This window comes from Cyprinus carpio, chromosome B7 (genome assembly GCF_018340385.1).
Source record: "Cyprinus carpio isolate SPL01 chromosome B7, ASM1834038v1, whole genome shotgun sequence".
Lineage (NCBI taxonomy): Eukaryota > Metazoa > Chordata > Actinopteri > Cypriniformes > Cyprinidae > Cyprinus > Cyprinus carpio.
In genome coordinates this window covers 20632972-20658616 of record NC_056603.1, presented here as the reverse complement: position 1 = coordinate 20658616, position 25645 = coordinate 20632972, and the positions used below count along the sequence as shown (strand labels likewise).

The window sequence follows — 25645 nt, the reverse complement described above, 5'->3', positions numbered from 1 at the left end:
ATCTAGAGTCAAACAAATTTAGAGTTTCACAGCTTAATGTGGCTTACATGACCCTCTCATCCTTCATCAGAAGCTGACAGTGACAGTCTTGTCATCATTAGACGGCAATCTGAGCGATCTCTTCTGAAACTCTAGAGGAGACACATGTGGGATTACTAGGGCCTTTATGCAGGTGACTTAAGTAAAAGTCTCTATTTGCTCTCTATGTCCATGTGAGTCATTATGTTCAAATGTCTCAATGTGTCTGCGGTTTTAGTGTCAGTGCACAGATCCTCACTGGCTCCTCTCGTCTGGCGAACAGGTCTGCATGATGTGATTATGACACTTCAGATCTCGTTTCTCAGAGTTATGGATGAGATGCGGGACAGTGTCAGGTTTTAGAGTGTAGAGGAAGCAGCGTCTGTGTGTTTGTGTCTGAGGAGTATTCAGTGCTGAGCTTGACAGAGAGGTGCTTTAAGTGAGCATTAGATAATGGCAAAGATTGTGTACATATATTTTTAAAAGATATTCAGTTGTTTAGATATTTAGACATTAATGTTTAGTGAGTTATAAGGTTAGTTTTTATGTATTTATTATTTATTTTAATGTACATTAAAATACATTGTACAATCTCATGAATAATTTTAACCACATAATACATTATAACACTTATCAATTATTTGCTACACTATGCATTTTAAATCCGGTAATAATAATTTTTTACAACAATATATATTGTATTACAATGCACATTATTAATAATTACAATGCATTATACCTTTAAAAACCTTTTTATAATGCATTATACATAAAGGCTTTAAGTAAAGTGTTACGAGATATTCTATTTTTTTTAAAGAGGAGATAAGCTTGCATAATTAAATATCCAATATTGACCAATGCTAATAAAAAAAAAAAAAAAAAAAAAAATCCATAATATTGGCAGATATCCAGTGCTACCAATATATTGTGCATCATCAATAAGAAGGCACACATACACTGCTAAATGAGCCGAAGTCAGCTGACAATACAAATATGTGTGAATGAACCCCATTATCACAGTTCTGAGCCTTTCCTGTGTGTGTGTTTGTGTGGCTAATGGATGGAGAGAAAAGAATCAACCTTTTTCATTGTCCTGAAAAATTCACCTTCACTTTTTACGCAGCACACCACACTCCACCTTTCCGTTCCGTCTTCCATTCTACTTCTTCAGAAATTAACCTTCAACCACAATTACACATTTAACACTTCACCTTAAAAACAATTACCGGCTCAAACAGATCCGGCTTCAGTCTGTATTAATTGCAGTTTGAAGCAAGATGTCAGAGAGTATGGATTTTCTGCCAGCAGGAATGTGTGTAACTGTCCCTCTCCTCCAGTGGAGAGGATCTCTCTCTGAATTATTCATCATGGCTACGAGGCAGGACGGCAGGGCAACACTAAGGATTTAACTGCATTTATGTTTCCCTCAGAAATTAGGCTCTCGACTATACAACAAGACGAACAGGAACAGACTGTGAATGACACACAAAAACATTTGCACAGGATTTCATAGAGATTCCGTGATTCAATAAAACTTTAATTGAAAACAAAAGACTGCTATGGAATCATAAACCAGAAGACTGAAAGAGACGGAATTATAATGGCTTGTTTGTGTGTGTGTGCGCTCTTTGTCTGTCTGTTCCTCTGTGCTTCACATCAGTGTGAGGATGACCTCTCACCTCACAGGCACTTGCGGAGCAGAGTGAAAATCTTCTCTGAGTGTCAGCCAGTCTCTTTAGCTCATCACATCACTCTGTACCCCTGCGGCCCTCAAAGAACACTCTGAAACAGCATCCAAACACAATCACTACACACACCCATAAAGTCTCACAGCCCTCGTGGCTGAAACCCAGAAGGTTTGTAGCCTTCTACCTGTACAAAACTGCAGCATAAACCGTCTGTTTGGAAAAAGAAACAAATCATAATCTTCTAATCCTCTGAACTCTTCCAAATGTCTGCCAGATTCATAAAAGTACATGTAAAAATGTAAATGCATTAAATGAAAAAGATCTAACTGATGAAATGGATAGTTCACCAAAAAAAAATGGAGATTGTGTCAATTTACTCACCCTTTCCTCTGCTGAACACACACACAAAAAAAATATATTTTGAAGAAAGTTTTTTACATATTTCAATGGGGTCCAAAACATTCAAGCTCTAAAAAGAACAACTGAAGTGAGAAAATATTCCATACAACTGGTATATGCCAAGTCTTCCAAATATAAAATGAATCCTTTATTCACTCTCAAATCAAATCACTGACCGACACACATACTACATCAAATACAGTGACATGAATCTCAAACGCTCTCATTGACTTTAATGTTACCAGCTGAAAATAAATAAATAAATAAATAATAACAACAACATGTTTTTCTGAAAAATTAATTCAACATCATTGTTCCTGTGTGTGGTTAACATTATAGCTGTGCTGTGGACTGTGGGTATTCTCACAGAATTAGAACTATCTTTATAACTTTATAGTTACTGTCATCCTGTGTGAATGTCCCTGAAGTCCAGTGAATAGAAATATAATGGTGATCCCAGTCTCAGAGATAAATAGGTTAAGCAATCATGAAAAAGACAAACACATAAAGAAAAAGAGTCTTAGACATCTATACCATAACTCTTTCCTCTATTATTTTCAAAGAAAGCTAATTATAATTATTATTGACTTTACCCAAACACAAAGGCATTTTTAGAAGCAAAAGAAAACAGCATTTACTACATTTATGAACCACTTTTTAAGGACATGTATAATATGTCTGATTAGGAAAACTTCTGGGGACATTTTGAAAGAATTTTCCACCCCAAAAATTCAGTGTATGCCACATGGCGCAGATATGTGCTGAATGTGTATAAATACGACCCAAATTACATTAGCCATACTCTCTCTTCTGACATTCTCTTTATCTCTCCCTCTCCCTCTCTTTAACAACCACAAGATGTTAGATCTGAGAGAATCAAACTGTGGCCTCTCCCACAAACGACAGCTCTGAGCAAGTTTACCTGTTTTCCCTTCGCTGTAATCCACTCTTTCATTTCATCTCTCCTGTAGCTGTTTATTTGGGGCAGCAGTCTCTCTTGGCGGTGGGCTGAGCCAGAGCGCTGCCTGCAGGGATGAGAGAGAGCTGCGGTTCATGTCAAATGGGACCCCTCATCCACACACCTAGAGAAAAGCCGTGTGCATCTCCAAACCTCAGTATTTTGTCTGAAACTGATGTCTACACATGTTAACGACGTTTCAGAGAGAAGAAAGGCTGGAAAGAAAGGATGGAGGGTGAAGGAATGCACAGAGGGAGCGAGAAGGTGGATACTCGTATTTGAACATTACAGTCTCTGTTGTCTGCTACATATTGCAGCTCTGCCTCTAGCCCAGGAGACCTCAGATTAGAAAAAAAAGACAGAAATCATAAACAAACATACACAAGCACACTAACAATCCTGGATGGCAAAAGAGATGAAAGAACTAGAAATGGGGGGGGGGGGGAGGATGAGGATGAGCGGAGGTGGAATATCGATCAGCCATTGACAAACACAATAGAAATTTTATATGTGATGTGAGAGCTACATCCATAATTTATCAGAGGGCAAATGGGGGGGGGGGGGTATTGATCAGATCTAGAGGAACACTGGGGACACCAGAAGAGCCAGCATGAGAAAGCCATTAAGGATGGCAGCGTTACCAGACACGGACAGGAGGAGGAAGATGAGGAGGGGGGCGAAAAAGTGAAGAAAAGACAAACAGAAAAGCCAGAGAGGAAGAGAACGGAGACAGAAAGACAGAGGAAGGAGAGTGCCGTCATACTAGCCCAGCCCCCACCGCTCTTTCCTCTGCCGCCTGCCGGATCAATACTACCATGTCAAAACATAAAATGCATGCTTTTGCTCTTAAGTAAAAGGTGTCTAAGATTTTTAAAAGCATTGATTCAGGACGGGTCAATGAAAATCAGGGCAGATTCTCCTGTGCAAAGAGGGGTAATAACACTCAGCTGATAATAGCACAACAGAAAGGACTCTGGCATGTCAGGCAGGGGAGTGAGAGCGCTGCCCAGATTGCCCAGAGAGGACAGCTCAATGCAGGGTCAAGGATTCAGCCCACGCTCCCGTCCTCTGAATGAAGAAAGAGCAGAGTCCGGAGCAGAGAGAGAGAGAGAGAGAGAGAGAGAGAAAGAGAAAGAGATGGGGGTGGTTAGGCGGGGACTTCGCACAGGTGTCACGAAGAGCTGGAGGAAGAGAGAAAGAGCATTTTACACATTAAAGTAAAGGCCTGTCTAGACACTAGCTCTGTCTCCAGAGACCCTCTAAATGAATTAAGTCTCTGCCTTTCTCTTTTTCGCTGGGAGAAACGTACATAGAGATCGAGAAATAAAAGAATACTCTTTTTGAGTGGATCAATGAAGTTTGGTGGGGCATTAAACAGGAGGGGGAGCTAAATTCATCTTGTTTATATGGGATTTTCAGATCAGATTCAAGCAAGTGATGTGCTTTAGCCAAATTCACTAAGGTCCAGAGAAGTGAGAGATTTTTTGATGGGGGATTTAAATATGGTAAAATGTGTTAAGTAAAGTGCTTACTGCTTGCTGTAACAATCCAATCAGTCAAACTATGAAAATAAAATGCAAGGGGTGAGCTATGTGGACAACTTTGCAGTCAAAATCTATTTCAAATCTATCAAAATCTGCAGATTCCATGTGGGCCCGGGCATGAACTCTTCTTTGGCTTTCTCTTTGAATATCATCCACTGGGATAACCCGCTGTTTTCACTGCCCTCTTGCCCAGATCAAGTAGCACAGACTCAATACTATCAGACTTAGGACAATACCTCTATGTACTGCTGTATGTATTGCTTCTGTATAAACTGATACTGTAAATGTAGCACAGACTCTCTACCGTCTATTCCTTTATTGTATGAATAGAAAAGGACATTAGCCAAATACGGAATTAGGCAATCATGCCCAAAGGAGGGTCCTTTACATTTCAAGAAGTCAGTGCTTGACTGTGCTGAATAGTGGGGAAAAGGGAGTTCTGCAAGTTCAACAAAGTTCTTTTTCGTTCTTCACTTAGAGGTAAAAATAAGTTTGAAATACCTGAGTAATGGCATACTGTTTTCAAACAATTCTGACACTGCTAACACAGCTGGGAGATGAGAATTAAAAAATGTGCTATGTGGTATCCTCTTAAGAAATGCAACAAAAATGACAGCGATGCAAAAAGTTATGAAGATCTGATCATATGGGATGTGGATATGTTTGTACCAGGTCTGCAATTAGGCACTCCAGTGTATTCATGCTCCTTATGTCTGACCTCAACAAACTGAGAGAAGAAATTAATATGAAAATATTTCCACAACAAAAAGAAGGTGCAACTTTAGAGCACATCCACCTATCAATGTAACAATATAATGTCGTTAATGGGAAGACTAATAAAAAAAAAGGAAAAGAAAGAAAGAAAGTAAACAACTCTAACAATTAGTTATAACCACTTTGTCACATTAAAATAATACTTAAAATGGCATGAAACCATGATCTGTGGGAGTTTTTGTGAGTTATCAGCTTGGTAAAATTTAAAGTAAATCTCCACATCTGTGACCAATATTTACAGAGCTTTGATGACGGATGAAAAATCAAAAATAGGTGAAAGTTAACTATTAAAAAGAATAGCTGAATATAAGCTCACAAATAAAATATATTGTTTAAATTGTTACTGCCTTTAGTTATTATTTTGGAATTAATCATACTTGGCTTTAATTAATAGAATAGTGATAACAATATTATTTTCTTTTTCATATACTGTAAGTATTATTATTTATTATTTCAAATAAATAAATAAATAAATAAATAAATAATATTAGGAGGAGTGAAAAAAACAAAACCCTTTTCCTTCTATCAAATTACTTAATGTACATCCAGGAAGGCCTGTAGCACCCAAGTGCCACTGAGTTGAACTTAAATGCTAGCCTTCTTGTTTCATGACACAACTTATATCTACTCGCCATGTAGAAACACAAACTCAAAGAGAGTACAGACAGAGAGAGATGCATAGTGAAGAATCCAAAAGAAAAACACAATTATGTCTCATAAACAGTGACAAATCTTACAATTGCCACATGAAGCACTTAGCCAGTGTAAACGCATATGAGTTTTATTCTTCGGCTGCTTAGCAGCGCACCCGCAAGTGTGGATTTGCAGATGATGGGAAAAGAGGAGTGATTAGCCAAAGCTGGGATGCATGGAGAGGAGCACCAGGGGCTGCTTCCCACACCAGGATAATGAATGACATTTGTGAGCTACAATAAAATAAACAGTGGTGGTGAGCCCTCTGTTCCACCGCTTCTATTTCCAAAGTGAACTTGCGAACTTGAAGACAAACAAAGCAGCTATCCCACAAGAGAGGGAATTTTTATTTTTTTTCCTTTGGTGGTGAGTTTTTCTTAGAGTTCTTTGCCAATACATTTCGATCATTGTACTAATATGCAAAGTGATGTCTGGCATTCTAATCACAAAAGAAATGCACAGTAGAGCCATGTCTATGCCACATTTGAAGTATCAATTTATACAGAAGCAAGACATTGAGCTTTTCCATGTACAGCTGTATGTTTGAAAGAACACCGTCTGTGCTACTTGATCCAGGCAGGAGGGCAGTGCTGACAGTAGACAATGTTTGAGGAGAAGGTCATGGAGATAAAGACTGATCTATAGACAAAGAAAGAAAGATTCTCTGAAGGCCAAATTAATAAGAAACCAGAGAGAGACTAGACTAGTTTGTGTTTGTTGCTCCAAACTAGTTTGAAAGTCTAGACCAACAGAATGCTGATAGACTAATTGCTGTATGTTTGTTTGCTGGGCAACTCTGGCCCATCGACAAGAGGAGGAAAATGGGTTCGTTGTTCAGAGACCTGGGCTGAAGCCAATAACCGATGGGCCCCACCATAACCTTCTATGAGGGATGCTTTGTGAATTCAACCAAAACCCAATTGTATGTCTAGAAAACACACTCACAGAGATTACAAAAAAAAAAAAAAGTTGATTAGCAGAACTGAAAATTATTGTTCATGGTTTTGTTTTTGATTCTACATATTATATAAAAAGCACTGGAACACAAAACACTTTTTGTGAACTGTCTGGCCCTAAGTCTATGTCACTATATGAGTAATCAATTAACTACTACTGTTTTGTGAAAATTATTCAGGATTTCCAAGCAACACTCTCCTCTATGTGTTAGAAAAGAATGTAATAAACACCCAACACTTTATACAAAGCTTGATGGAGGCTCAGGAAACCAGATCCTCAAATACATCCATATTAATATCTGTTCAGTCAGTTGGCATTGAGGATAATTGGAGTAAGTAGATAAAAGGGCCAGGCTGGCTGCTAACGCCCTCATAACTGCAGATGTTACTGAGCTGATTCAATCACAGCTCTAACAGATGTTTTTTCGGCTGCCCCCTTTCATTACATCCCAGCATGTTCGGTGCACAAATCAAAGATTATTCGAGGAATTAGGATATGAAAAGCACGTTAGCTCAATTAAGGAAATTAAATAGTGTACATTAGACGTGGCTTGTTCCAACAGCGGCACACATTAGGACGACAAGAGTTGGGAGTAATAGAATCAAGTGAATCGCTCTCTAATTGAAATGCACTTAAAAAGGATCATGCTGACAAATGCGATTGTATCGAGGCAGTAACCCGCATATACACACACACTTAAACATAAACACACGTAGAGACACACACACACCTCACATCCTCCCCCTCATTAAATCCGATCAAATTGAAATAGCGAGGGTCCTGACAGGGGAGCTGATAGAATCTGCAGGCAACAGCGCGTTCACTGAAACAGGTAATCAATTTAGAGCGAGCTTATCACCACCCTCAGAGGCCCCTTTTAAGAACACTTAAAGATCAGGAGAAATTAAAGAGGGACAGATAAGCAGACATCATGGCCTTATCATCGGCTACGCTACGGGAGAAAAATTACTTCCTGTGAGGAACAAAAAACAGATGCTTCCGTCACCCACAAACACAGGCTTAAAACAAGCAAATGCACTTTTTTCATTCAGGATATCTTGTATATGCAGAAAAATCAGCAGGGAGGTACTTTAGACATTAATGAAATTGTATTTCTATTTATTAAATTAAAACAAATCACTAATTTAGTGGCATCAGAGATTTCAAAATCTGAGATTTATTTTAGATTATTTTTGCTGTCGTCTAGCACTGACTAAAAAAACACTAATAACGCTGCTAAAGTGATAGTTCACCTATAATTTTAAATTTTGTCATCATTTATTTACTCTCACATCATTCCAACTCTGTATGATTTTCTTTCGTCTGTGGAAAACAAAAGAAGTTATTTTGAAGAATGTTGGAAGCCAAATATTTTTGGTGACCACTGACTGAGAAAAAAAAAAATTCCATGAGACATTTCTCTTATTATTCTTATATGTTGCACAGAAGAAAGACTTTTAGGTTTGGAATGATGTGATTTCATATAATTTCAGTATTAATGACAAAGATACATCAAGTGAATTGAATTAAACTAGACATTTTGAAGCTGAAAGACTAAAATAGTATTTTCTTGTAAAACACACTCCAACAATCTTTGTTTTACTTACAACTTCGAAAAATATATATTTTTTTTACAGTGTATGAAAAGAATGGTCAAAAGAAGTGTTAAATCACAAAACAACGGGAGGCTTTTCCCTGATCTTTCCAATTTCAAGTCCAGACCTGGGAGAACAACAACAAATGCATCTCCAAGGAGACTTGAACATCTAAATCAGTTGAATTACACATGATGGATCCTGAGGTAGAGATGGAGCTCTCTCACTGACTGCACTGCACACTATTCACAGCCTGACGGTTTAGCTATATTTTTCTTTACTGTTGTACTAAGGAGCTTTCCTTCCACAAAAATGATTATATTAAATTCTGGAATGAAATTTTATAGAACAGTCATATATCCCCAATGTTACATGTGCATTGGTTTTAAGCCTCACACTAAAAAGACATGGACGTGCACCTCTGCTCACCACTAGAGGCACTCTTCAACCCACTGACATTTCCTAAAAACAAACACTCACAGCATGTGACTACAGGATGAACATGTATCTTAAACATATAGAGAGTGCTCTTTTAAACACACTTTGGATATACAACAGAAAGCTTTCTATCCGTCTCTCCAAACCCCTCAACTAACCCCTTGTTTTATGGAGTGTATAAGAGTAAGGTTTCTCACCAGATAAATAGTGCATACAAACTGCCTGGGAATACTTCACCCAAAGTGCAGAAACTTCTTTCATTATGCATTAAATATGTTAAGATATTTAAGCGCATTGTAGGCGTTAGCGCTCAGCGTCCTGTGGTGTCATTCTGTGGCTATGATGGCAGGGGTTTAGTAATGTCTGCATTAGAGACTTGTCTTCTTAAAGCTACAGGGATGGTAGCTCTGTATTTCTGTGGGAATGATTGTCTGAGTGTGTGTGAGAAAGAGAAAGTAAGAAAATCTGTGTGTGTGTGTATGTGTCTCAACTCTACATGTGCCATCCTCTCAGTGAGGAGTATTCTGAGCGTAATCCACAGATCAGAGCCAGTGCAGCAAGAGATTTGTGGGATATGTATACACACAACCTGTGGTTAGCTTGTTCCTGAGTGAAAAGACAGAAAGCAAAGCCAGGAAAAACTGAGATGAAAATATTAAAGAGGTGTAATAGGTCTGTAAGAAGAAAGATTCAGATGTTTAGAGCGAGTATAAACAAATGTAGTCAAGTGGCTATGAATAAAACTAAGGATGTCAACAAGCAACACCATCTCAATGCTTCTGAATTTAAGCATGAATATGGCAGTTGAGGTAATTGTACATTTCTTATTTTTGTTTGTCGAATTCAATTTAGAAATGGGGTATCAAGCAAGATGCAGTATTGCAACTTGAATTTGAATGAAAGGAAGAAATGAAATTATGATTATTAAAGAAATACAGGTTAGCATGATTTTTAACTTTTTTAAATTTTAATAATATTCCACAATATTATTATTATTATTTTTTTTTTTTTTTTTATCACATTTGTGCATCCTTGGTAAGCAAAAAAAGTAATTCCAATTCAGCTTCCTGTGTGGTGTGGCCAATTTTATTTAACTTAATGTCCGCCTCATGAATTGATGGTAGGTCTAGTCTTCAGTTCTGAATTTGTTTATCCCTTACCATGATGATAGTGTTGTCACACATCCTCAAGCAGTCAGAAAGTTAAACTGTTGAAGGAAGGAAAACACCCATATAATGATCAGATAAATTAGGCCTTTCTGTATGACTTGTGTGCCTGCTTACGTGTGAACAGACATTGCTTGTGTTCGTTTATTTTCTCTCAGTCTGACTGAAGTAAAACACAGCCTTTAATGTATCATTTTGTGTGAACATGGAGACTGAATGAGAACACACACACCTACATGCTCAGCCTCAATTGAAGGTTGCAGGATGCCATGCGGCTGCTTTTAAAGGCAGAGGCGGACTTCTGAAATCAATATTCTCTACTTGTTTTTCTCTCACCAAATTAAAACCACCTTATGCAGAGAGCTGACGCAATGAAAGTGAAGAAAATAAGAGAGAAAGAAAAGAGACTGCGTAGAAAAAGACAAGGAAAGATAGGAAGTGGAAGTGAAATTATACCATTACTGTTATAAAGATAAAAAGATAGCAAAACAGATTATTTTTGTGTGATTGCCTACTTATAAGCACTACCCATATTAATTATTGCTTTATTTCTGGTTTTTGACTCAATACAAAAATGCTAAATGTATATATTTAAAAAAATGCATTATTTTATTAATTATGATAATGATAACAACAATAAGTTTTGTTGTTCATGCAAGTATATTAATGCAAAGCTATTTTGCAATCAAACAAATTTAAAAAAAAATATATTATCCAAGAAAAGTATCAAAATTGCTATGTGAATGGCGAGTCCTAAAATACATTTCAGACTGTATCGAGATCCAGTGTTTTCAATAATGTATTCAGTATATTTCTCTGTATCACTGACTGAACTTCCTTTGTGGCTGGCTATGCCTCTCTCTAAATCCACCCAAAACATGCCATTACACACATTTACCAATGTAGAACATGTAATTTACACAACCTTTCCAAACCACTCCAGACAAAGCCTCTCCGGTGCTAAAGACACACATAGTAATATTGACCATGTACAACTTTAAGCCTCAATTAAGCCAATTAAGCTCAATGGAGCCTTTCCTCCACCCATCCACACCCCACCTCCACCTCCACATGCTGCCTGATATATTTAATTGTTGGCCCAAAGCAACGAGACAGACAGCTCTCTGTTTGCTCAATAATGGATGGCCTCTTCACTAACTAAATATGGAAGTTGGCACCTTTGCACTCAATGCCTGAGTCTTGCCCACGGTGAAATTGAAGGAAACCAGCACAGCACACACTCTCACTTTTGGGCAATGGAAGAATGAAGAGCATTAATTGAAAAGCTCATAAGTGTAGGAGTTTTGCCGTTTCATTAACACTTTGACACAAGGGAAAATCACTGCTGTCTGTGAATGGCCAGCGAATTAAAATTCCTCCAAAGCAGGAGATTCGAGAGATGTTGTCATGGCCTTGATTCTGTAAAGCGCATATTCATTACTTGCACCAGGAAAGATGAATGCAGTTTTTATTTATTTTTATCATGACATTTTGGAAAGCTATATGCAATTTAACCACTGACTGATTCTAATGGAGAAATCAGACAAAGCGATCTTATTTTGTCTTATTTTCTTCATTTTTATGTTTTCTTGAGCTTTGCCAACACAAATGCAAAAGGCATGGTTTTTCAAAGTATTGGAACTATAATTGACAGATTTTCATTCAGCATCCCAAAGAGATCATCTCCTGTCATTTCTTATCTGCATAACATTATTTAAAATTTAATGTGATTGCATTAGGCTATAGGCTTCCCTCTTCTACCTTCCCCCACTCAACCACATCTGCCTGCATGAGTGGGACAAATCAACTGGCCCTTGTTATTGCCCATTTAATTTCTTCCCATCTGGTTTTCTCTCATAACCCTCTTCCCTATCTCTAAACTCACTCCACACCCCGAACTGCACCACCCTTAAAAATCCAAGCCAGCAAATGTACTTATTCAACACCATATTCATTATGGTGAATAATAAACCCCTTCTATTGTAATGTCACCATTGTTTGTCTACACCTAATTTTTCTCACCATTGCGGATAAAATGTTAGATCAACAAAAGTTATAACCAACTTTTTTCCTCTTATTCTCTGAGGTACTGATCATCCAGACGTTCTTTCAGAGACTTGACATGTGCCAACAGGCCTCCAACTACCTTCCATTACCCTGGAGCATCATGGAGGTATCCTTTGTGTATGTACATACAGTATGAACCTCATACAGCAGCTGCAAATTCCCAGGGCCATAAGCACATCCTAACACACAACATGACTTTCCAGGAGTTTTTCCCTTAAGATGGCTATACCAAAAAAAAAAAACTCCAAAGAACTGTTTCTTCTCTTCAGCTAGTTGTGTTTCCCCATTGCGTCAGATACTCCGAGACGAAAGCTAAAACCACATGCTAGTAGTATGCATACACCTGATATTAACATCCATCTTAGTTGATCAAATCACAAGCAGACGGCAGTAAATACAAATGGGTCTGATGCATCTTGTGAAGAAGAAAGGACCACCTACTCACTTCATTTGCCACATACTGTACAGTATATATAAGGCTTCATCTGAATCCATCACTCTACTCTCTTTTGAACACTGACAGCTCATCTGTGGTATGATACATAGGGACAGATGTATGTTTCATCACTCATTCATACATTTTGATATCGGTTTCTTTCCTTCATAGCTTCTATTAACTTTGCAGTCCAGCAACAACCCTTACATTACATTCGAGAGAAAGCACACACACTAAAAATGCTCTAAAAATGACAGGACGGTAACAGATTTGAATTACTGAATTAAGGACTAAATTGTTGACATTCAAGTTATGACTGAAAACGCTGGACTAATATAGGATTGATTCAATACATCATATATGAACTACCTTTCAAAAACTATAAAAATCATGTTAAAATGTTGAATCAAATGTTAATCTTTCTGATATTGTCTCTCAATGACAAACAGGCATGAAACCAGTTATGGGTGCATTTCCCAAAAGCAACTATGGTTCCAAGTTCCATTGTTACTAACAGAGTTCAATGGAACTTATGACCATATTTAGCTAACAATGCTTTTGGGAAACGCACCCCAGGACAGGTCATACATTTACAGCATGGTGAACATAAATAAGATGGACCCCCCAGATGAGACTGTCCTCGCGGCTTTCTATAACATGAAGTGAATTTTGTTTACATCTCAGTCTTCTCGCATGGCAGAGGCGATGCTACAACAAAGCAGTGTGCATTCTGTGGGACGAAGCCAAGACTTGTACCCTGAGGAACATGCCCTGGATATCATTCCATTTGTCTGATAGGAGTGTGTCCTACTTAAGACCTGCAATGGGACTCAATTAGTCTGGAACAGAGAAGGGCTGATAATTAATTTATTAATAATTACAATTGGAGCAGGATGTTGTGATGAGAGAGTTGCTTTGTATGGGCTGGACTGACAGCGACAGAGAGGAAAAGAACAGAGACCGAGGAAACCAGAGACAGGGAAGAAGACTCTAAAATGTGTAAGGACAGAGAATGGTCCATGTCTTATTGGGCCATTAAACACATGCTTCATAGTTCAGAGACTTGTACACACATGCATATCAATGTACACTGTATATAACCACATATCAGGGTAAGAGTAAACATAGCACACTAAACCAACACCCTAGGCCTAACTACAGCAAATAATTTTTTTCTTGACACTTTTTGCTATTATTCAATTTCTATTCAACGCACACTCACACTTTTTCACTCACTCTATGCACTTTCTGCAGCAGCCGCATCAACATCACATTAAAAATAAATTCATTCAAAGTCAATTTGCAGAATGTTTGGCGATGCGGGGCAACAATGCCAGATCAGTTCTGGGAATAGCATACACCCCCCCCCCCACTCTCCCGAAGGCATTCCTTTTCTCTATCTCGTCTCTGTGATTAAAAATATAATGATGAATGCATTTTTTTTTTCCAGATGAATAACTTAAAGGAGTTGGCAGCAGATGAAATGAACAGCTGCATTTTTGTGTTGACGACATTCTGTGGTGAGCCGTATCACTCTCATGCTCAGTTAAACGTTCATGTGTTTTTTAGGTGTTTGCAGACAGGAGCCAGTGGGCGATTATCACTGTATGCATTTGATCTCAAGGTTCTGTTTCATCATGGCTGCCAAGTGTTGAAATGTCAACTTTTAATCAACACCAGTCACGTTGAGAAATCTGTCTTTATGACTACGTACACACTTTAGATCTCACGAGTAGATAACTACAAAATATTCTTGGCTGACTCAAGCTTTTGTCTCATTTTTGCTACTTGAAGATCTTAGCTGCTGAGATCTAGGTAAATCTTTTAAAAAACAAAATAATATAATGTATACTAATATTATATTATATATATATATATATATATATATATATATATATATATATATATATATATATATATATATATATATATATATATATATATATATATACACTAATGTAATAATGTATATAATAGTGTCAAAATAAAATAAAAAAATCTTTATTGCTCAAAGAATACCAAAATGAAAAGAAACGCTGAATGAATCTCTTTGTTAAAGGGATCAAAATCAGACTAAGCAATCAAACAAAATGTGAGCATCAAGGAACTGTCTCATAAAAAGCAAAAAGTTGATCCTGATAGAAGGGAATTTCAATTGCAGTCTAATTCATGGACTTAAAGCTGCATGCCCTTTGTATACAGATGCATTATTATAATATGTTTAGCCCACAATGAACCCTCCTCTCCATATAAAATCCAAATCTATAGTATAAACAAGCGCCATCATCCCACAAAGTTTTCTTCAACATGACAGAATCTTAAACCTTAAAGAAACTGCAGTATTGTTATTAGCTTCAGCAAAGCATCTGAAGCTGCACATTTCCATCCTGGTTGAGGCACCAGGGGAGGATTTGATTCCAAGCACCCTGAGAGAGCCTCCTTCCCTTCAGAACAGACCTCGCTTACTCTCTCAACTGCCCCCTATAGACTTAAAGCACACACAGGCCTTCTCTCCTCCTCTTTTCCCCCTCTACTCCTCCGACTTCTTTCCTCACAAGTTTGCTTCAGAAGGTTAGCCCCTCGTGCCAAGCTTTGATGCCAAAATAGTCATGGAAGTTCCTGTTTTAAGAGGTGCCTTGGTGAGGCTTGTTCCCTGAGAGGGAAATAAACCGTGAAAGAGGGAGAGACATAGAGAGAGATGAGGAGAGAGAGGAGAAAATGAGTTTTACTTAATCATCAGTGGCTGCAGATGAGGGCACTCTTCCTGAAGAACTCAGTATAAAGAAATGACTATGTTGTCCAACGAATTTTGTGAACAAGGGATTGTGCCAAAAGCATCAGGGTAGAAATGAGGGGAGTAGGTGTGTTAATAACAGATAGGAGTGTTTGTGCGCCATATCCAACTTCTGTGCGATCTGGTGTCTTTTCTGTTCTCTTTATTTTTCCTCTGTCCAATTGTTTTTTTTTGTTTTTTTTTTTTGTTTTTTTTTTTAATGAAAGTTTAAAAGAGGCTACATAACCTTTAATATCATTTCATATGCCAACAACATATCAATAAACAAATAAATAGAAAAAAAAAATCGAAATAACAACGAATTTAATTCTTAATATACTGTATGCCCCAGTGGTTGATTTTTATTCAAACTTGTTTCAGATTTTAATTTTGTTTTTATGAAGATCACATTAAAATCAACTTAAACTTTTTACCATGCCTTGATCATTTTTTTTACTACCATTTATTTATTAGGGCCCGAGCACCGATGGTGTGAGGACCCTCTTGTATCTGCTTTGTTTATTATTATTATTATTATTCTTCTTCTTCTTCTTCTTCTTCTCCAAAAATGAATCGCATTTTTGAGGGCCTAAACATGCTCGAAAAGTCCTGAAACTTTGCACACGCGTCAGACCTGGTGAAAATTTACGTCTGATATAGGTTTCAGAAGAGGGTGTGGCAAAATGGCTCGACAGCGCCACGTATCGTAAAAAAATCAACAGCCCTCGAGCTGTGTTTCACGTACATGTACGAAAATTGGTACACACATGTAACACATCAATACCTACAAAAAAGACTCTTGGAGCAATATCCGAAACCCAACAGGAAGTCGGTTATTTTTAATTTTATGAGCAAATTTTGCATCATTTTTGTCATTTGCATGCCTTGTATTTTAACGAACTCCTCCTAGAGATTTATTTAGATCAACACCAAATTTGGTATGCCTAATCTAAAGGCCTTTGCGATGTTAAATTGCGAAGATCTTGAGTTTTCGTTGAAGGGCGTGTCCGTGGCGGCCTGACGAATTTCGATGATTCGCCATGAAAAATGAAGTTGCTATAACTCAGACATACAATGTCCAATCTGCCACAGACTTCACATGTTTGATAAGACTCCTGACCTGAACAGATTGATATGCCCATATTCAGTTATAGTCATAGCGCCACCTACTGGCAACAGGAAGTGACATATTTTACACTGTAACAAACTACCCAGAGAAATTTTATGAAATATTTTTTTTTTTCAGTCACTCTATTCTAAAGGCCTGTGCGATGTTAAATTGTGAAGATCTTGAGTTTTCGTTAAAGGGCGTGTCCATGGCGCCGTCACAAAGTTCGATGTCTCGCCATGGGAATAAAAGTTATTGTAACTCAGGCATAAAATGTCTGATCTTGCCCAAACTTCACATGTTCGATAAGAGTCCTGGCCTGAACACATCTGAAGGCCAATATTCCATTGGGTGTGGCAAAATGCCTCGATAGCGCCACCTATACATTTTCAACGGCGTGCACCTCGAGCTACGTTTCACGTGCATGTACAAAAATCGGTACACACATGTAACACACCAATACCTACAAAAAAGTCTCTTGGTACGAAATTCGAATCCCAACTGGAAGTCAGTTATTTTGAATTTTTCTCTGCAAAATTTGTGTCGTTTTTGCCATTTTCAGGGGTTGTACTTTAACGAACTCCTCCTAGAGATTTATTCAGATCAACACCAAACTTTGTCAGTGTAATCTAAAGGCTTTTGCGATGTTAAATTGCGAAGATCTTGAGGTTTCGTTTAAGGGCGTGTCTGTGGCGGCCTTACAAATTTCGATGTTTCGCCATGAGAAAGGAAGTTGCTATAAACTCAGACATACAATGTCCAATCTGCCCCAAACTTCACATGTTTGAGAAGACTCCTGACCTGAATATATCTACATGCCAATATTCAGATATCGCTATAGCGCCACCTGCTGGCAACAGGAAGTGACATGTTTTACGCCGTAACAAACTACTCCTAGATATTTTATGATATTTTATACGTTTTTTTGGTCAGTCTAATCTAAAGGCCTTTGCGATGTTAAATTGTGAACATCTTGAGGTTTCATTAAAGGGTGTGGCCATGGAGCCGTGACAAAGTTCGATGTCTCGCCATGGGAATAGAAGTTGTTGTAACTCAGGCATAAGATGTCCGATCTTCCCCAAACTTCACATGTTCGAAAAGAGTCTTGGCCTGAACACATCTGAAGGTCAATATTCCACTATAATCATTGCGCCACCTGCTGGCAACAGGAAATGGCTTGTTTTACACTGACTTAAACATGCAATGTCCAATCTGCACCAAACTTCAAATATTTGAAAAGAGTCATGGCCTGAAGATATCTAGAGACCAATGTTCAGTTATAATCATAGTGCCACCTGTTGGCAATAGGACACAACATGCTTTATACTAACTCAAACATTCCATGTTCAATCTGCACTAAATTTCATATGCTTGAAAAAAGTGCTGGACTGAAGAAATCTACATGACAAAATCCAGTTATAGTCATAGCGCCACCAGCTGGCAGCAGGAAGATTGGCACATATAAATGACTTTGACAAATTCCTCTTATATTTACCACATTAAACGCATATTTCTCGCCGTTCGCTGTTTTACAAAAGCCATCCGGTGGTGGTGAGCCCGGGTGCGAGGGCCCGTTCATCGCTGCTTGCAGCTTTAATTAATTTTATTGTATTTCTTATGTCACACACTGTAACTTTATAAAAAATGTTTAAAATGTTGTTTTCATTATCATTTACATCACAGACTGTTATAAAACAGCATTATTTGACACCATGATGAAAATGTTCATGACTTTCAGAAAAAAAAATTTCCTGTGATGGATGTCTATCCAGTGTTAGACATTGCTAATAGACAAATTAAATAGTAAGAGTGTGAAAAGTGTTTAAGAAAATGTATTTGGATCCCTACAACAAAAGCGCTTATACCTGACAAAACCCTATATATTTTGATTGTTCATTCATCGTATTACTAATATTTGTATCAACCCTGACAATAGTTCTAAATCCCACAGTAGCCTCCAGTCAGTCGAATGAGCATCTGCTAAACTGCCATCTTCATACAACAACATGCAGGGGGCCAAGCATGCAGCATCTAACCACATATTATTCGATGGACATCACAGTAATAGTGAAAAGAAAAAAAAGAATCAATAGATCCCATAGAGGTCGCAAAGAGACAAACACAGAGAGAGAGTGAGAGGAGTATGCACTAGCCGTGTAGCTTCAAGATGAAAGCTCTTGCACCTGTCAAACAAACTGCTGGAACTGTGATAAATTAAAGATCAAATGCAATGTTGAAATGTACAGTGGTGCGGCAGAATCCTGTAACCACTAGACCCTCAGCTTTACAGACAGCGAGAGAGAGAGGGAAAGAAAAGAAAACAAGAGAAGAAAAAGAAGAAATACAACTAACATCAAAACATCCCACTGCTGTGAGTGGAGTTTCCTGTGACTTCAAAGGAAGAGGCGGGACTTGAGTTTCTCCACGGGGACAGTGGCACAGGCAGAAAAACTCTCGTCTGCACAGCCAATCAGAGAGCGGCCTCACTGGGGACCTGGCGACAGCCTGTGTTTGAAGTTTCCAGTCACACCAGTACACTAGTACTACCAGAATTGCCAACGTTGGGACCAGCAAGGTTGGGACAGGGGAAATGTCAGACTCAGCTTGGAGATTTAAGAAGTAAGAATGGTCTGATCTGACCATGCTGCCCTGTGCTTCTGTCTTCCGGTGACACATAAGTTATTCATGAAGAATGTGTATGAGGGAGAGTATGCGGGTGAACAGGCAAAAGATTTTTTGCCAGCACCCTATTATGTAGCATCACATTCCAAGCCTGTTTCGCGACCCGTGCAAAAAGTGACTACTTTCTCCATTTGTGAACAATGTTTGGATGCGAATGCGCATCTGTTTTCTCTGTGCCCGTTTGAGAGAGCAAGCGGCTTTTTCTCATGCTGATGTTGTCACTTTCATTCTGGCACATCTCCACGTTGGCCGTGTATAGCTTAACGGCCTGGCGCTACACCTCTGCTAATCCTCTATGCTGTTCGCCTGCTAATGATCAGCCTGCCTCCAAAAACCCAACTTCCCTTTGAAAGAACAGAGGGAAATGAAAATCACGGGTCTGAATTATGGATCCAATGACAAGCCTGCCTTTGAGGATCACTCCTCTCACTCCGTTAAACAAAGTTACTAAGGATCCGTCTGCTAGTCTATTCCGTAAGAGAGAGAGAGAGGGGCTGATAAAGAGAAAGAAGAAACAGAGGAAGAGGAAAAAAGCGACGATAACACACAGTTTGATAAAACTGACAAGGGACTCAATTAAAGCAGGCTGATGGAGGGGGAGTGATATTTTATTAAGCGGTTCGGTGCCATTTGACAGGAACATCAAGCGACACATCTGCCCGAGTCGAGTCGGAACGGCGTAAGGGGAGAGGGGGACTGGTGGAGGGCGCTAGGGGTGTAAATAGGGGACATGTGTTGCCACTTTCAGGAAACATCAGTCAAAGATTCACTTCATCAGGTCCACTGAAAAATTAAGAGGCTGCATATTAGGATGCTTTTACTGTTTTATATGCAGCAAGCAATCTCAAGGGTGCAGCAGGTCCTGTTTGTTCTCCCCGCTCATTATCAGAGCTTTATCTGATTCCGTAAGAAGTGTGCTTCTGATAAAGCCTGCCACAACACTTCCCAATGCCTTAATACTTCATTAGCCAACAACACTGTAAAAATTAGAGTGCTGACATAAAATACACACTGTGCTACACCAAACTTGTCTGATAACTTCCTCGAAAACCACAGAAGACTTGCCACATATTCCAGCGCTCGCTCACTGAACTATTCCGTGCCCAGTATGTGGATAAAGACATGCATGACTTTGAATTAGGCTTGCATCTGGAAGAGGAGCAAAGGAAGAGGAACAGGAATCTCTTAAAAATTCTGGACAAGTATTCCCATAAGAGAAGTGAGCTGGAGGAACTCTGAACATTCTGCCTGTCTACTGAACCTCTGAGAGACAGAGACACAGATCCAAACTCTTCTGAGGGGAGAAAATCCAAGGACTCGGGCCCTTGCTCTCTGAGAGAGAGAGAGAGAGAGAGAGAGAGAGAGAGAGAGAGAGAGAGAGTGAGAGTGAGAGTGAGTGTGTGTGTGTGTGTGTGTGTGTGTGTGTGGTGTGTGTGTGTGTGTGTGTGTGTGTGTGTGTGTGTGTGTGTGTGTGTGTGTGTGTGTGTATTTGCTGCCTCAGCATTAGCCCTGCCGGAATCTGAAAATCTGGGACACAGAGAATGTGAGAAATGATATGCAGCGCCACAGCCTGGAATATATGTGTGTGTGTGTGTGTGTGTGTGTGTGTGTGTGTGTGTGTGTGTGTGTGTGTGTGTGTGAGTGAGTGAGGGGATGTGTGCTCCAAATCCAATGTCACACACAAGAACTCTACCCCTAGGCCTGGTGTACCCTTAGAGGATCCACACCACACAGTAAAGGCTGTACCTGAGAGAACATATGTTTGCATCTCTTGTAAAACAAACTTGAAGGAAGACTGAACATCTTACAAGAGAATTAGCGTTTACTTTGTGTAGAAATATATAGTAGGCCTTTCTAATATGATAGTTGTCATCATAAGCAAAAACCTCTCTTCTTCGATCCTCTCACACATGTCCATTCTTTTATTTCCAATCTGCTGGAAAGAAACAAAGAAATAACAAACTCGTCAACATGCCTTTTGAAGCATCTGACAGCAGTCCGAGGCCTGTGGGGTTGAGTGCTTTTTGCCTGGACATACTTCTCTAAAATTAAGTTTGAAATTTCTGAGCAAAAGCAAAACAGAGCAGCCCACATGTCTGTGCTACAGTGAGTCATGTATGAAAACATGTTCCTCCATGAAGAACACCGACCCGATCCTCACCATACAGAATCTCTTTCATCTGGAACAAAAGCCCAGGAACTGGACACAATAGACCCACTTCAAAAAGAATCCTGACATCGTCTATGCGAGCAGAGAAACAAGAAACAATCAGTGTTGGCTTGTTCTAGTGTGATGGCAACAAGCTCCATGCATCCACTCTAGTTTATGAGCTGAAAACAAGCAAAGACACTGCTTGTATACACACAACATCTCTTTCAGTGCCTCTTTTTACATATAAAGTCAAAATAGCAGCAGTCTTTCTGCGCTAAAGGTCATTAAATATGACATTTGATTACTTCCTACACTTTGGTCAGCAGTCTCTGAATGGTGTTATGTTCCATACTGTGGTTTGTGATATTACATTTCATATTGGTAGCCCTTTAATAAAATTCCTCCACTCTCAGATATTCTGCCTCTATATAAAGCAAGTGTTCTAGAGCTTCAAAGAACACATCAACAATATACAACAGCATAAGCAAAATCCTTAGCTCCTTACTTAAAAATAATAATAATAATAAAATAAAAATAAAAAACATTCAAAATATGTATCTTTTACTTGTATTCCTAAATCTAATTTGTCACATCAGCATGATAGACCAGAAGAATCAAAGCATCAGCTGGTAATTAAGCCTTAATTAAATCTCAATATTAAGAAAAAAAAAAAGACTGAAAATAAGTATTTTTAGCCAATAATCTGAGTTTTGCAAGAATATAGGTAGAGGCACATTTTTGGGCTGGTTAGCTTCGATATTTAGCACCTGCTGGTAGAGACCTTAACTACACCAGCTATGCAACGACTGCCGAGGTGAATGAGGATCTACAGTACGTGTATATTAGACATCCTTGATCAGTACATCCATATCAAACTCGGTCATGTCTGACAGACTTTGGTTTTAAAAATCAGTGACGCAGCCAGAGCCTCGATCTCCCAAAGATTATTCATGAAGTCCACACACGTGAATACTCACCCCATGAACACATCCATCCAATAACAACACAAAAACAACTCTCTCCATCTTCTTCTCCATTCAGCATTCAACTTATGACAGACTTAAGTGATCGGGCATATTGATCAGTAATAATATGCTGCAAACAAAGCTTGCTGTTTGTTACTTTCGTAGCCTACATAGTTTTTGGTATGGTGTTGTGTCGACACTTGATGTCAAATGTAATCCGGGTGCGGATATAAAACATGTTGAGAAGCACTATCAAATGCAGTATCGTGTCTGTAAATGCCTCACCTGTGCTCCCGCGCAGAATTCAAAATCACAACCATGTGGGGAAAACAGCTGGAGTGCTCTTGGGTGAGCTCCATAAATGGATTGCGTTTCAGGAGTCCATACAGGTTTTTTTTTTTTTTTTTTTTTTTTTTTTTGTCAGTATGGAGCTGAATTTAGAAGAAATCTGAATTAAGAAACTGATTAATGTAGATAGCATCAAATAGTAGCAACTAGCAAGTAGTAGATTTCAAGTTTAGAATGCAGCAACCCAAAATTGTGACAGTCTACGGAAGCCCACATTGGCCACGTATTTATTTATTTAATTGTTTATTTATTTATTTAATCTTTTCTAGTCGTCGTTTTGTTTTGTTTTTCGGCTCACGATCGAAATGGCGTATAGTAGCCTAGGCCTAAATACAGTAGGCTAGTTATAGGGTAAGTTAAATAATTGGAACATTTAATTAAACATCGCAAATGCAAAATATATCCTACCATAGCCTACATTCTGATACTGATACTGATACTGATGTGTGAGTGTGTGTACTTGTTTATGCTTCACTGAGGGGACCAAATGTCCCCACAAGGATAGTAAAACCTGAAATTGACATTGTCAAAAAAAAAAAAAGTATATATATATATATATATATATATATATATATATATATATATATATATATATATATATATATATATATATATATATATATATATATTTCTGAATACTACTAAATAAATTTTTGCTCAGCAAGATCAAAAAGCAGAACACTAAATTTACCTCCCATTCAGTTTTTTGCACTTCCTTTCATTCTTTTTATTTGTGTGCTTTCTCTCCATCTCTCTCTTTCTCTTGATTTGTAGACAGATGTGCTTGACTGATGGATCTGTCATCATTCCTGCAACTCAACTTAGAGTGTGTGCTGTAGATGTCTTTTCTTTCATCAGTGTGCTGGCCTGTGGGTTTGAAGTAAGTGCTTCTGAGCCTTCTCCTGGACTCCCCATGAACTTGATTAGCTGTTTGTGAAAGTGACGTCTGGACTGAGCAGCTCAACACTGAAAGAGTGAACACAGTGGGAGAGCTGTCATTCAAGCGTGTTTGAATTCTTGTATTGGATAACACTCCGATAATACAAACCCCTGTTTCCATTTTCACTTGGAATTCCCTGTCATCTGTGTGAGTGAAACTCTTGGACAGTTCCCAGAAAATCTTTGAATTAGTGAGCTGTTTTTGTTTATTGCACCACTTGATCAAATGTGAATTGAAAATGTGACAGCGCTAAGAATGAAACGTGGATCTCCTAAACATGTACCAGCAGAAAAAGCTGGTCATGCTGCTTTTATAAATCATTTTAGAAATGTGTACTCTACCAAAAAGTATTATATCTGCACTTTGTGTGGGTCACGGGCATCCATAAAATCACTGTAAATAATTATGTGAATGAAATCTCTCTTTTTCTATTTCTCAGTGTTTATCTTATTTTGTGTGATGCATCCTCTGTCTTTTTCTGATGCCTTTTTCAGTATGGGATGCCTCTAATCATATGACATAGATTATTAATGAAAATTGAGAGGTGCAGAGGAAAATACAAAATAAAAGGAGGTAGAGTGCAGAAGAGAAAATATGAGAGAGAGAGAAAATGAGATTGTCAAGAGATTCTAACATTTAGAATTACATGTGAAAAAAAAACTTGCCAATTATCCTCAGCAATTCTTCAGATTATTAAAAAGTTCCTCACTCTAAGAAAAAACAGTTATTTTAAGAACTGTTCCTTTAAAGGTTCTGTATAGGCCTATCTGACTCAGATTTATCGTGTCTTGAGTCTTATTAATAAACAAATGAACATTATACATAATAAATAAATAAATAAATAAATAAATAAATAAATAAAAAACCTTTAACTTGCATAAGAATAGATGTTCTGAGTACATGCAACAAGGCCAATGTGTTCCAGTGTGATTTTAAATTCACTCAGTGGAGGGAGACATTTTGAGGAGTGACTTAATATAGAAAACTGTGAAGGAAAAAACAAGTCGTTTGCAGATGAGGTCATGTGGGCTACCCATGCTAATTGGATACACACATATTTGTGGACACGAACTTAAAAGGCCCTTTAATTGATACATTCATAGAGGCAGTCTTAATATGGAGAGACAGGAGCAGCTCTGTCCTCGGCTCTCCGGAGCTCAGCCGTCTCAATCACACAGATGTTAGCTCAGGGACTGGTTTAGCCAAAGGTTAACAGTCAAAGCACAAAACACACACAGAGAGATTGAAAATGGGAGAAGTGCAGGCATCCAAACCAAAGAGGGACACATTAGCTGAACCACAAACATAGGCATCTTTTGCCAAGAACATAGTCATATTTGTTCTTCTGCCACAGGCCTGTGTTCCATATTTAGGTTATAGTCATAATTTGTAACTTCTTACTGTTAATTCAAACTCCAAAGGGCAGACATGAATTGACATATTTACTATAATCCAGAATTACATATGGAAAGACATAAGCCAATGTAATGTGAAGCATTTTATCCATCCAGAAACAGTCGTTCCCTGACACAGCGGATGCCCGCTGTGTAGTACATCAAGTATCAATGGGACTGAAAGATTTGCTGCAGTAAAATTGGGACACAGAAGCCCCGACATTCTCTACGGAGTCTTTGACAGCCACGTTCTGCCGTAAGACCAGAGGCAGCCACCGAAATCACGGGCGAACAAGAGGAACGATGACAAGCCTGTGATACACACTTCCACTCTCGCACTGCATACTTTGATTTCCTGCCCCATGGTGATAGTAGGGATTTTACAATATATGCATTCTTACACACTTTTTCTATCCCCATCCTTCAACCAGCCTCCGTTTCTCATTGTTACAGGCTAAGTTATGTATGACAAACACCTTGGGCAGAATCTCCATCAAAGCGTCAGATGGGGGGGGGGATTCAGCATCTCTAAGCTTCTTACAGATGACAC

The 25645-nt window shown here is 38.5% G+C and overlaps 1 long non-coding RNA gene across 3 annotated transcripts in view; it reads right to left on the bottom strand.

The window, feature by feature from the left end:
* LOC122137973 overlaps positions 1-23176 on the bottom strand; it is a 41450-nt gene extending 18274 nt beyond the window's left edge. For all 3 annotated transcript variants that reach the window (XR_006155188.1, XR_006155187.1, XR_006155186.1), the window contains exons 1-3: positions 22699-23176; positions 3028-3130; positions 1698-1800 (exon numbers count right to left, since the gene is read on the bottom strand). This is a non-coding gene — a long non-coding RNA (uncharacterized LOC122137973). The remainder of the gene's footprint in view (positions 1-1697; positions 1801-3027; positions 3131-22698) is intronic.
* Positions 23177-25645: the final 2469 nt, after the last annotated feature.